This window comes from Arachis ipaensis, chromosome B10 (assembly GCF_059453495.1).
Source record: "Arachis ipaensis isolate K30076 ecotype BB chromosome B10, ASM5945349v1, whole genome shotgun sequence".
NCBI classification, from domain to species: domain Eukaryota; kingdom Viridiplantae; phylum Streptophyta; class Magnoliopsida; order Fabales; family Fabaceae; genus Arachis; species Arachis ipaensis.
The window spans coordinates 41,135,100-41,147,977 of record NC_142435.1 but is presented as its reverse complement, the minus strand read 5'-3'; the positions used below and the strand labels follow the sequence as shown (position 1 = coordinate 41,147,977).

The following is a 12,878-nucleotide window of genomic DNA, read 5'->3' as shown; positions in this document are numbered from 1 at the left end:
TGTTTGAGTGTTCAAAAGCATTAAACAGTAAATCAGAAAATCAGAATAGCAAGCAGTAAATTGATGTAAATAATATATGGAGAAACAGTTAAGGTTTCAGAGATATATATTTTCCGGATTGACTTTTTTTACTAATTTTTTTAATCATGCAAGATTCAATTCATGGCAAACTATATGTAACTAAACCCTAATTCCTTAGACCTTTTTAGTCTCCTCTAAAATTTATCAACTGCCAATTCCTTGGTCACTTAATTCCAATTAGAGAGTGAAGTTCAATTCTAGTTTATATGCCACAGAAATCCTAATTACCCAAATATAAGAGGATTATATGTCATGTATCCCGTTAAGTCCAGATAATTAGAAATTTAGGAGAATATGTTTTCAAGCTGTTGTTCAAGTAAAGAGCTTTTCCAAGTTATACAAGAACTCAATTAGAACAAGGATCATACTTCCGTTCCACCCAGATTCATAAGATAAAGAACGAAAACAATTCTTGAAATATAAACCAGTACATGAATTAAAATAGAAAAATAATAGTATCAATCCATACAATAGACAGAGCTCCTAACCTTAACAGTGGAGGTTTAGTTGCTCAAGGTTCAGAGAGAAAACTAGGATTCAGGTAAACTGCAAAGTGTGAAATGAGGTAGAAGAGAAGAGAAGAGCCCGAAGGGCTAATTCTTTTACCTTTTATATCTAATCCTAATTAATGTAAAATATATTTTCTAAAACTAAATAATATCTTTTCCTATTTGTAATTAAAATAAAGTTTTGATAAAAAAATAAATAATATCTTTGCTGCCATCATAAATTGGGAAGCGGGACCACTTCTTCCCTTGTTAATTGGCTGGGTTTGGCGCCTAACTTGAGGCAGCAAATAACTCGTCACTTGATGTGCATCTGGCGTGTGGCGCTTTCCTTTGGCGCCTAACTTGGTGAAATCCAAGTTAGGCGCTTCCTTGACCGTACAGGATGAAGAGAAAGGGTATACTGTTATATATCGTTTGAAAGCCCTGGAAGTTAGTTTTCCAATGCCGCTGGAATCATGTCAATTAGATTTCTGTATCTCAAGTTATTTTTGTTTGAGTGCAAGAAGGTCAGAGTTCACAGCATCATTCGCTTTCTCCCTTTTCTGCTACAAAACTCCGTCAAATCCATCTGAATGTTACTTGAAATAAACAGAAATTGCAAACAACTCAAAGTAGCATTCATAATGGCTAAAGATAATTAAATCTTGATTAAACTTAATAATTCAAATGCAAATTCATTAGGAAAAGATAGAAAAGATGTTCACGCATCAATAGTCACTAAGTCAGAAAGGCTCTGCTTAGGAGTCTCCACATTCCCTTGAGAAGATGGGAATGGTGGCCTGTTGTTGAACCTATTCTGGGTTCTTCCACCTTGATTGTTATTGAAACCTTGCTGAGGTTTCTGTTGATCCTTCCATGAAAGGTTAGGATGGTTCCTTCATGAGGGGTTGTAGGTGTTTCCATAGGATTCTCCCATGTAATTCACCTCCTCCATGGTGGGTTGATCAGGATCATAAGCTTCTCCTTCAAAAAAAGCTTCCTGGGTGCTGCCAGCTGCAGCTTGTATTCCAGTCAAATGCTGAGAGATCATATTGACCTCCTCGGTCAAGATCTTGTTCTGAGCCAATATGGCATTCAGCGTGTCAACTTCAAGAACTCCTTTCTTCTGAGGGACCCCATTGCTTACAGGATTTCTCTTAGAGGTGTACATGAATTGGTTGTTTGCAACCATCTCAATGAGTTCTCTTGCTTCTGCAGGCGTTTTCTTCAAGTGGAGTGATCCACCTGTAGAGCTTTCCAATGATATTTTGGACATCTCAGACAGACCATCATAGAAAATTCTTATGATATATCATTCTGAGAGCATGTCAGGAGGACACCTCCTGATCAATTACTTGTATCTTTCCCAAGTTTCATAGAAGGATTCACCTTCTCTTTGTCTGAAGGTTTGAACTTCCACTCTAATTTTGCTCATCTTTTGAGGAGGAAAGAATTTAGCCAAAAAAGCATTGATCAGCTTTTCCCAAGAGTCTAGGCTCTCTTTAGGTTGAGAATCCAACCATATCTTAGCTCTATTTCTAACAGCAAAGGAAAAGAGCATATGTTTGTAGACCTCAGGATCCACTCCATTGGTCTTAACAGTGTCACAGATTTTCAAAAATTCAGCTAGGAACTGATGTGAATCTTCCAGTGGAAGTCCATAGAACTTGCAATTCTGTTGCAGAAGAGAGACTAACTGAGGCTTAAGCTCAAAATTGTTAGCTCCAATGGTAGGTACAGAGATGCTTCTGCCATAAAAATTAGAGGTAGGCATGGTGAAGTCACCAAGAACCTTTCTTGCCTCTCCTTCATGATTAGGCTCGGCTGCCATATCTTCTTCTTCTTGTTCGAAATTTTTTGAAAGATTTCTTCCGGAGTGTTGTGCTTTAATTTGTTGCAAGCTCCTCCTTAAAGTCCTCTCAGGTTTAGGATCAAGATTAAAGAGAGGCTCTTTATCCCTGTTCCTGGTCATAAACAAGAAAACATAGATACAACAAGAAAGGAAGCTTCTATGCCAGAGGATAGAGAACTCTCAGTGAGATGTGAGGGATAAAAGAAAGAAGAATGAAGATAAAAGAAGGAGAAGAAGAATTCGAATAATAGAAGTAGAAAGATAAACAAGAATTAAAATATTTTTGTTTTTGTTTTATTTATTTATTTATTTCGAAAATAAAAGTTAATTAATTAAAAAGAATTGAAAATTAATTAATAAATTTCGAAAAAGAAGAGAGAGAAATAGAAGAAGAAATTTCAAAAATTAGAAGAGAGAGGAATTAGTTAGGAAGTTTTGAAAAAGAAGAGAGAGAAAAGAAGTAACTAATTAAGAAAAGATTTGAAAACAAGATACGATAAAAGATTAGAAAAGATTTGATTTTAAAATTTGAAACAAGATAAGATAAAGATTTGAAAAAGATTTGAATTTTGAAAAGGTTTGTGGTGCACGAAATTGTGATGTCCAGGCTCAAACAAACCCTAGCAACGTGAGCAACTTGGTATGCGTAATCGTGATTACACTTTAATTATGTAAAATTCATGGCTCTTTCTTCCCCTGGCAATGGCGCCAAGAACTTGGTGCCAATACCATGGTTCACAACTTCGATACAACTAACCAGCAAGTGCACTGGGTCGTCCAAGTAATACCTTACGTGAGTAAGGGTCGAATCCCACGGAGATTGTCGGTATGAAGCAAGCTATGGTCACCTTGCAAATCTCAGTTAGGTAGATATAAATTGATAATGATGTTTTCGAATAATAAATAATAGAATAGGGATAGAGGTACTTATGTAAATCATTGGTAGGAATTTCAGATAAGCGAATGGAGATGCTTTTCGTTCCTCTGAACCTCTGGTTTCCTGCTATCTTCATCCAGTCAGTCTTACTCCTTTCCATGGCTGGCTTTATGCAAGGGCATCACCGTTGTCAGTGGCTACATCCCCTCCTCTCAGTGAAAAATATGCTCACATGCTCTGTCACAGCACGGCTAATCATCTGTCGGTTCTCGATCATGCTGGAATAGGATTCACCCTCCTTTTGCGTCTGTCACTAACGCCCAGCACTCGCGAGTTTGAAGCTCGTCACAGTCATTCAATCATTGAATCCTACTCGGAATACCACAGACAAGGTTTAGACTTTCTGGATTCTCTTGAATGCCGCCATCATTCTAGCTTACGCCACGAAGATTCCGGTTAAGAGATCTAAGAGATATTCATTCTAGCTTATTTCATGTAGAACGGAAGTGTTTGTCAGGCACGTGTTCATAGGGGAGAATGGTGATGAGCATCACACATAATCATCACCTTCATCACGTTCTTGGGTGCGAATGGATATCTTAGAAGCGAAATAAGATGAATTGAATAGAAAACAGAAGTACTTTGCATTAATCTTTGAGGAACAGCAGAGCTCCACACCTTAATCTATGGAGTGTAGAAACTCTACCGTATGAAAATACATAAGTGAAGGTCCAGGCATGGCCGAGATGGCCAGCCCCCTAAAACGTGATCAATAGATCAAAAGATAATCCAAAGATCCAAAGATATCTAATACAATAGTAAGAGGTCCTATTTATAATAAACTAGCTACTAGGGTTTACAGAAGTATGTAATTGATGCATAAATCCACTTCCGGGGCCTACTTGGTGTGTGTTTAGGCTGAGCTTGAGTGTTACACGTGTAGAGGTCATTCCTGGAGTTGAACACCAGTTTCTGTGCCAGTTTGGGCGTTCAACTCTGGTTTTGGCTCCTTTTCTGGCGCTGGACACCAGATTTGGGCAGAAAGCTGGCGTTGAATCCAGTTTACGTCATCTATTCTTGGCCAAATTATAGACTATTATATATTTCTGGAAAGCCCTGGATGTCTACTTTCCAACGCAATTGGAAGCGCACCATTTCGAGTTCTGTAGCTCCAAAAAATTCACTTTGAGTGCAGGGAGGTCAGAATCCAACAGCATTAGCAGTCCTTCTTCAACCTCTGAATCTGATTTCTCCTCAAGTCCCTCAATTTCAGCCAGAAAATACCTGAAATCACAGAAAAACACACAAACTCATAGTAAAGTCCAGAAATGTGAATTTAACATAAAAACTAATGAAAACATCCCTAAAAGTAACTAGATCCTACTAAAAACATACTAAAAACAATGCCAAAAAGCGTATAAATTATCCGCTCATCACAACACCAAACTTAAATTGTTGCTTGTCCCCAAGCAACTGAAAATCAAATAGGATAAAAAGAAGAGAATATACTATAAATTCCAAACTATCAATGAAACATAGCTTCAATCAAATGAGCGGGACTTATAGCTTTTTGCTTCTTGAATAGTTTTGGCATCTCACTTTATCCATTGAGGTTCAGAATGATTGGCATCTATAGGAACTCAGAGTTCAGATAGTGTTATTGATTCTCCTAGTTCAGTATGATGATTCTTGAACACAGCTTCTTTATGAGTCTTGGCCGTGGCCCTAAGAACTTTGTTTTCCAGTATTACCACCGGATACATAAATGCCACAGACACATAATTGGGTGAACCTTTTCAGATTGTGACTCAGCTTTGCTAAAGTCCCCAATTAGAGGTGTCTAGGGTTCTTAAGCACACTTTTTTTTTGCTTTGGACCTTGACTTTAACCGCTCAGTCTCAAGTTTTCACTTGAAACCTTCACGCCACAAGCACATGGTTAGGGACAGCTTGGTTTAGCCGCTTAGACCAGGATTTTATTCCTTTAGGCCCTCCTATCCACTGATGCTCAAAGCCTTGGGATCTTTTTTATTTGCCCTTGCCTTTTGGTTTTAAGGGTTATTGGCTTTTTGCTCTTGCCTCTTGATTTTAAGAGCTTTTGGCTTTTTTCTGCTTGCTTTTTCTTTCTATATTTTTTTTTCGCCTATTTTTTTTTGCAAGCTTTATTCTTTGCTGCTTTTTCTTGCTTCAAGAATCATTTTTATGATTTTTCAGATTATCAAATAACATGTCTCCTAGTCATCATTCTTTCAAGAGCCAACATATTTAACATTCTTAAACAACAACTTCACAAGACATATGCACTGTTCAAGCATACATTCAGAAAACAAGAAGCATTGTCACCACATCAATATAATTAAGCTAAGTTCAAGGATAAATTCGAAACTCATGTACTTCTTGTTCTTTTGAATTAAAACAGTTTTTATTTTAAGAGAGGTGATGGATTCATAGGACATTCATAACTTTAAGACAAAGTTACTAACTACTAATGATCATGTAATGAAGACACAAACATAGATAAGCACATAACATAGAAAACGAAAAACAGAAGAAACAAGAGCAAGGAATGAATCCACCTTAGTGATGGTGGCGTTTCCTTCTTGAGGAACCAATGATGTCCTTGAGCTCTTCTATGTCTCTTCCTTGTCTTTGTTGCTCCTCCCTCATTGCTTTTTGATCTTCTCTTATTTCATGGAGCATGATGGAGTGCTCTTGATGTTCCACCCTTAGTTGTCCCATATTGGAACTCAATTCTCCTAGGGAGGTGTTGATTTGCTCCCAATAGTTTTGTGGAGGAAAGTGCATTTGAGGCATCTCCGGGATCTCATGGTGATGAGCTTCATACGCCTCTTGAGCTCCATGACTGGGCTCTCTTGCTTGCTCCATCTTTTTCTTAGTGATGGGCTTGTCCTCTTTAATGAGGATATCTCCCTCTATGTCAATCCCAGCTGAATTGCATAGGTGGCAAATGAGGTGAGGAAAGGCTAACCTTGCCATAGTGGAGGACTTGTCAGCCACCTTGTAGAGTTCTTAAGGTATAATCTCATGAACTTCCACCTCTTCTCCAATCATGATGCTATGGATCATGATGGCCCGGTCTATAGTAACTTCAGACCGGTTGCTAGTGGGAATGATTGAGCATTGAATGAACTCCAACCATCCTCTAGCTACAGACTTGAGGTCCAATCTTCTTAGTTGAACCGACTTGCCTTTGGAGTCAATCTTCCATTGAGCTCCTTCTACACATATATCCATAAGGACTTGGTCCAACCTTTGATCAAAGTTGACTCTCCTTGTGTAGGGGCGTGCGTTCTCTTCCATGTTTGGCAAGTTGAACGCCAACCTCACATTTTTCGGACTAAAATCTAAGTATTTCCCCCGAACCATTGTAACATAGTTCTTTGGATCCGGGTTCTTACTTTGATCATGGTTCTTGGTGATCCATGCATTGGCATAGAACTCTTGAACCATTAGGATGCCGACTTGTTGGATGGGATTTGTTAGAACTTCCCACCCTCTTTTTTGAATTTCATGTCGGATCTCCGGATACTCATTTCTTTTGAGTTTGAAAGGGACCTCAGGGATCACCTTCTTCTTGGCCACAACATCATAGAAGTGGTCTTGATGGGCTTTGGAGATGAACCTTTTCATCTCCCATGACTCGGATGTGGAAGCTCTTGTCTTCCCTTTCCCCTTTCTAGAGGATTCTCCGGTCTTAGGTGCCATCAATGGTAATGGAAAAACAAAAAGCTTATGCTTTTACCACACCAAACTTAGAATATTGCTCGCCCTCGAGCAATAAACAAAAGAATAGAAGAAGAAGAAGAAGAAATATGGAGAGGGAGAGGGAGAGGTGGTTTCGGCCAAGAGGAGTGTAGAGGGGTGTGTTGTGTGAATTTGATGAAAAATGGAGGTCTTTATATAGGGAAGGGAGGGGGGAAAGGTTTCGGCCATATGGGTGGGTTTGGGTGGGAAATTGGTTTTGAATTTTTGAAGGTAGGTGGAGTTTATGAGGTAGGTTTATGGGGAAGAGTGTTTATGGGGTTGTGTGAAAGAGAGTGGTGAGAAGAAGTGAGTGGAGGTAAGTGGGGATCCTGTGGGGTCCACAGATCCTGAGGTGTTTAAGGATTTACATCCCTGCACCCATTAGGCATGTGAAAATGCCTTTGCACCCAACTCTGGGCGTTCAGCGCCAGGTTGGTGGCCATTTTGGGCGTTCAACGCCCATTTGTGTGCCATTTCTGGCGTTGAACGCCAGAACCATGCCTGTTCTGGCGTTCAGCGCCCAGAAGCTGCCCATTTTGGGCGTTCAGCGCCAGAACCATGCTCTGTTCTGGCGCTGAACGCCAGACAGATGCTCCTCCAGGGTGTGATTTTTCTTCTGCTGTTTTTGATTCCGTTTTCAATTTTTATATTTATTTTATGACTCCACATGATCATGAACCTATAAAGACATATAACTAAGAAAAATATAGTTAGATAAATAAACATTGGGTTGCCTCCCAACAAGCACTTCTTTAATGTCAATAGTTTGACAGTGGGCTCTCTTGGAGCCTCACAGATGTGCAGAGCTTTGTTGAGACTCTCCAACACCAAACTTAGAGTTTGGATATGGGAGTTCAACACCAAACTTAGAGTTTGGTTGTCGCCTCCCAACATCAAACTTAGAGTTTGACTGTGGGGGCTCTGGTTGACTCTGCTTTGAGAGAAGCTTTTTCTGCTTCCTCTCCATGGTTGCAGAGGGAGATCCTTGAGTTTTAAACACAAGGGAGTCCTCATTCCATTGAAGGACTATTTCACCTCTGTCAACATCAATCACAGCTCTTGCTGTGGCCAGGAAAGGTCTTCCTAGGATGATGGATTCATCCTCTTCCTTTCCAGTATCCAGGACTATGAAATCAGCAGGGATGTAAAGGCCTTCAACCTTTACTAACACGTCCTCTACTTGTCCATAAGCCTGTTTTCTTGAACTGTCTGCCATCTCTAATGAGATTTTAGCAGCTTGCACCCCATAGATTCCCAGTTTCTCTATTACAGAGAGGGGCATGAGGTTTATTCCCGAACCAAGGTCACACAGAGCCTTAAAGATCATGGTGCCTATAGTACAAGGTATTATGAACTTTCCAGGATCCTGTCTCTTCTGAGGCAATGTCAGTTGATCCAGATCACTTAGTTCATTGATGAACAAGGGAGGTTCAACTTCCCAAGTATCAATGCCAAATAATTTGGCATTCAGCTTCATGATTGCACCAAGAAACTTGGCAGTTTGCTCTTCAGTAACATCCTCATTCTTTTCAGAAGAGGAATACTCATCAGAGCTCATGAAGGGCATAAGGAGGTTCAATGGAATCTCTATGGTCTATAAATGAGCCTCAGAGTCCTTTGGTTCCTCAGAGGGAAGCTCCTTATTGATCACTGGACGTCCCAGGAGGTCTTCCTCCCTGGGATTCACGTCCTCCACTCCCCTTGTAGGTTCGGCTATGGTGCTTATGTCAATGGCCTTGCACTTTCCTTTTGGATTCTCTTCTGTATTGCTTGGGAGAGTACTGGGAGGGATTTCAGTGATCCTTTTACTCAGCTGGCCCACTTGTGCTTCCAAATTTCTAATGGAAGACCTTGTTTCATTCATGAAACTCACAGTGGCCTTGGACAGATCAGAGACTAGATTTGCTAAATTAGAAGTATTTTGTTCAGAGTTCTCTGTCTGTTGCTGAGTGGATGATGGAAAAGGTTTATTATTGTTAAACCTGTTTCTTCCACCATTATTAAAGCCTTGTTGGGGCTTTTGATCCTTCCATGAGAAATTTGGATGATTTCTCCATGATGAGTTATAGGTGTTTCCATAAGGTTCACCTAAATAATTTACCTCTGCTATTGCAGGGTTTTCAAGATCATAAGCTTCTTCTTCAGAAGATGCCTCTTGAGTACTGTTGGATGCAGCTTGCATTCCATGCAGACTCTGAGAGATCATATTGACTTGCTGAGTCAATATTTTATTCTGAGCCAGTATGGCATTCAGAGTATCAACTTCAAGAACTCCCTTCTTCATAGGCGTCCCATTGCTCACAGGATTCCTTTTAGAAGTGTACATGAACTGGTTATTAGCAACCATGTCAATGAGTTCTTGAGCTTCTGCAGGCGTTTTCTTTAGGTGAATGGATCCACCTGCAGAAGTGTCCAGTGACATCTTTGATAGCTCAGATAAACCATCATAGAATATATCCAAGATGGTCCATTCTGAAAGCATGTCAGAAGGACACTTTTTGGTCAATTGTTTGTATCTTTCCCAAGCTTCATAGAGGGATTCACCTTCTTTCTGTCTGAAGGTTTAAACATCATCTCTAAGCTTGCTCAACTTTTGAGGAGGAAAGTACTTGGCTAAGAAAGCCGTGACCAGCTTATCCCAAGAGTTCAGGCTGTCTTTGGGTTGAGAATCCAACCATAATCTAGCTCTGTCTCTTACAGCAAAAGGGAAAAGCATGAGCCTGTAGACTTCAGGATCTACTCCATTAGTCTTAACAGTATCACATATTTGCAAGAATTCAGTTAAGAACTGAAATGGATCTTCAGATGGAAGTCCATGAAACTTGCAGTTCTGCTGCATCAGAGAAACTAATTGAGGTTTCAGCTCAAAGTTGTTTGCTCCAATGGCAGGAATGGAGATGCTTCTTCCATGTAAATTGGAATTAGGTGCAGTAAAGTCACCAAGCATCTTCCTTACATTATTATTATTTTCGGCTGCCATCTCCTCTTCCTGTTCGAAAATTTCTGAAAGGTTATCTCTGGATTATTGTATTTTAGCTTCTCTTAGTTTCCTTTTCAGAGTCTTTTCAGGTTCTGGATCTGCTTCCACAAGAATGTTCTTATCCTTGCTCCTGCTCATATGACAAAGAAGAGGGCACAGAAAAATAATAATAATAATAATAGAGATCCTTTATACCACAGTATAGGGATCCCTGTGTGAGTAGAAGAAAAGAGGGGGAGACAAAGAATGTAATATAATGGAAAAAACACAACTGTGAGGATGGCAGAGATGTGAGATGAGATGTTAGTAAATGAATGAATAAATAGAATAAAATGGGAGAGGGAGAATTTTCGAAAAATATTTTTGAAAAAGAGTTAGTGATTTTCGAAAATGGTTTTTGAAAGATGTTAGTAATTTTCGAAAATTAAGATTTAAAAATTAAAATAATTAATAAATTAAAAAGAAATTTTGAAAAAGGGGGAAGATATTTTCGAAAATGAGAGAGAGAGAATTAGTTAGGTAGTTTTGAAAAAGTTAAGAAACAAACAAAAAGTTAGTTAGTTAGTTGAAACAAATTTTGAAAATCAATTTTGAAAAGATAAGAAGTTAGGAAATTAGAAAAGATATTTTGAAAATCAAATTTTTGAAAAAGATAAGATTGAAATTAGTTTTGAAAAAAGATTTGATTTTTAAAATCACAATTAATGACTTGATTCACAAGAAATCACAAGATATGATTCTAGAACTCAAAGTTTGAATCTTTCTTAACAAGCAAGTAACAAACTTGAAATTTTTGAATCAAAACATTAATTGTTATTGTTATTTTCGAAAATTTGGTATAAAAATAAGAAAAAGATTTTTGAAAAATATTTTTGGAATTTTTGAAAATAACTAAGAATTTTGAAAAAGATTTGATTTTTGAAAAAGATTTTGAAAAAGATAAGATTTTCAAATTGAAAATTTGATTTGACTCATGAGAAACAATTTGATTTTAAAATTTTTTGAAAAAGTCAATCCAAATTTTCGAATTTGATGAGAGAAAAAGGAAAAGATATATTTTTTTGATTTTTGAATTTTTATGATGAGAGAGAAAAATAACAAAAAGACTCAATGCATGAAAATTTTGAATCAAAACAATGAATGCATGCATGAATGATATGAATGTCAAGATGAACACCAAGAACACTTTGAATGTCAAGATGAACATCAAGACACAATTTTGAAAAATTTTTAATGCAAGGAAAACATGTAAGACACCAAACTTAGAAATCTTTCATGTTTAGACTCTAAGAAACGAAAAATGCACATGTAAAACAAGAAAAGACACAAAACCTGAAAACATCAAGATCAAACAAGAAGACTTACCAAGAACAACTTGAAGATCATGAAGAACACTATGAATGCATGATATTTTCGAAAAATGCAAGATGCATATGCAAGTGACACCAAACTTATGATATGACTCAAGACTCAAACAAGAAACATAAAAAATATTTTTGATTTTTATGATTTTCTAATTTTTTTGGATTTTTTCGAAAATTAATTGAGAAAGGAAAATAAGGATTCCAAAATTTTTAATATGAATTCCAGGAATCTTGAATTCTTAGTCTAAAGCTTCAGTCCAGGAATTAGACATGGCTCATGAGCCAGCCAAGCTTTCAATGAAAGCTCCAGTCCAAAATACTAGACATGGCCAATGGCCAGCCAAGCTTCAGCATGTAATTCAGACATGACACGCCTGACATACTCATTCCCAAAGGAATTAGACATGGCTTTACAGCCAGCCAGGCTTCACATGCTTCATGAAACACTAGAACTCATTCTTAAAAATTTTGAAGCCATAGAATAATTTATTTTTTTGAAAACATTTTTATTATTTTCGAAAACAAAGGAAAAATTTTTGAAATATTTTTGAAAAGAAAACAAAAAAAAAGTTACCTAATCTGAGCAACAAGATGAACCGTCAGTTGTCCAAACTCAAACAATCCCCGGCAACGGCAACAAAAACTTGGTGCACGAAATTGTGATGTCCAGGCTCAAACAAACCCTAGCAACGTGAGCAACTTGGTATGTGTAATCGTGATTACACTTTAATTATGTAAAATTCATGGCTCTTTCTTCCCCTGGCAATGGCGCCAAGAACTTGGTGCCAATACCATGGTTCACAACTTCGATACAACTAACCAGCAAGTGCACTGGGTCGTCCAAGTAATACCTTACGTGAGTAAGAGTCGAATCCCACGGAGATTGTCGGTATGAAGCAAGCTATGGTCACCTTGCAAATCTCAGTTAGGCAGATATAAATTGATAATGATGTTTTCGAATAATAAATAATAACGAATAGAGGTACTTATGTAAATCATTGGTAGGAATTTCAGATAAGCGAATGGAGATGCTTTTCGTTCCTCTGAACCTCTGCTTTCCTACTATCTTCATCCAGTCAGTCTTACTCCTTTCCATGGCTAGCTTTATGCAAGGGCATTACCGTTGTCAGTGGCTACATCCCCTCCTCTCAGTGAAAAATATGCTCACATGCTCTGTCACAGCACGGCTAATCATCTGTCGGTTCTCGATCATGCTGGAATAGGATTCACCCTCCTTTTGCGTCTGTCACTAACGCCCAGCACTCGCGAGTTTGAAGCTCGTCACAGTCATTCAATCATTGAATCCTACTCGGAATACCACAGACAAGGTTTAGACTTTTCGGATTCTCTTGAATGCCGCCATCATTCTAACTTACGCCACGAAGATTCCAGTTAAGAGATCTAAGAGATATTCATTCTAGCTTATTTCATGTAGAACGGAAGTGTTTGTCAGGCACGTGTTCATAGGGGAG

General features: G+C 38.3%; 1 non-coding gene across 1 annotated transcript; it reads left to right on the top strand.

Annotated features, from left to right (window-relative positions):
• Positions 1 to 9,538: 9,538 nt before the first annotated feature.
• LOC148579805 (small nucleolar RNA R71) lies at positions 9,539 to 9,646 on the top strand. Its single transcript, XR_015895506.1, has one exon. It is a non-coding gene; the product is annotated as a small nucleolar RNA R71 (small nucleolar RNA).
• The last annotated feature ends 3,232 nt before the right edge of the window (positions 9,647 to 12,878 follow it).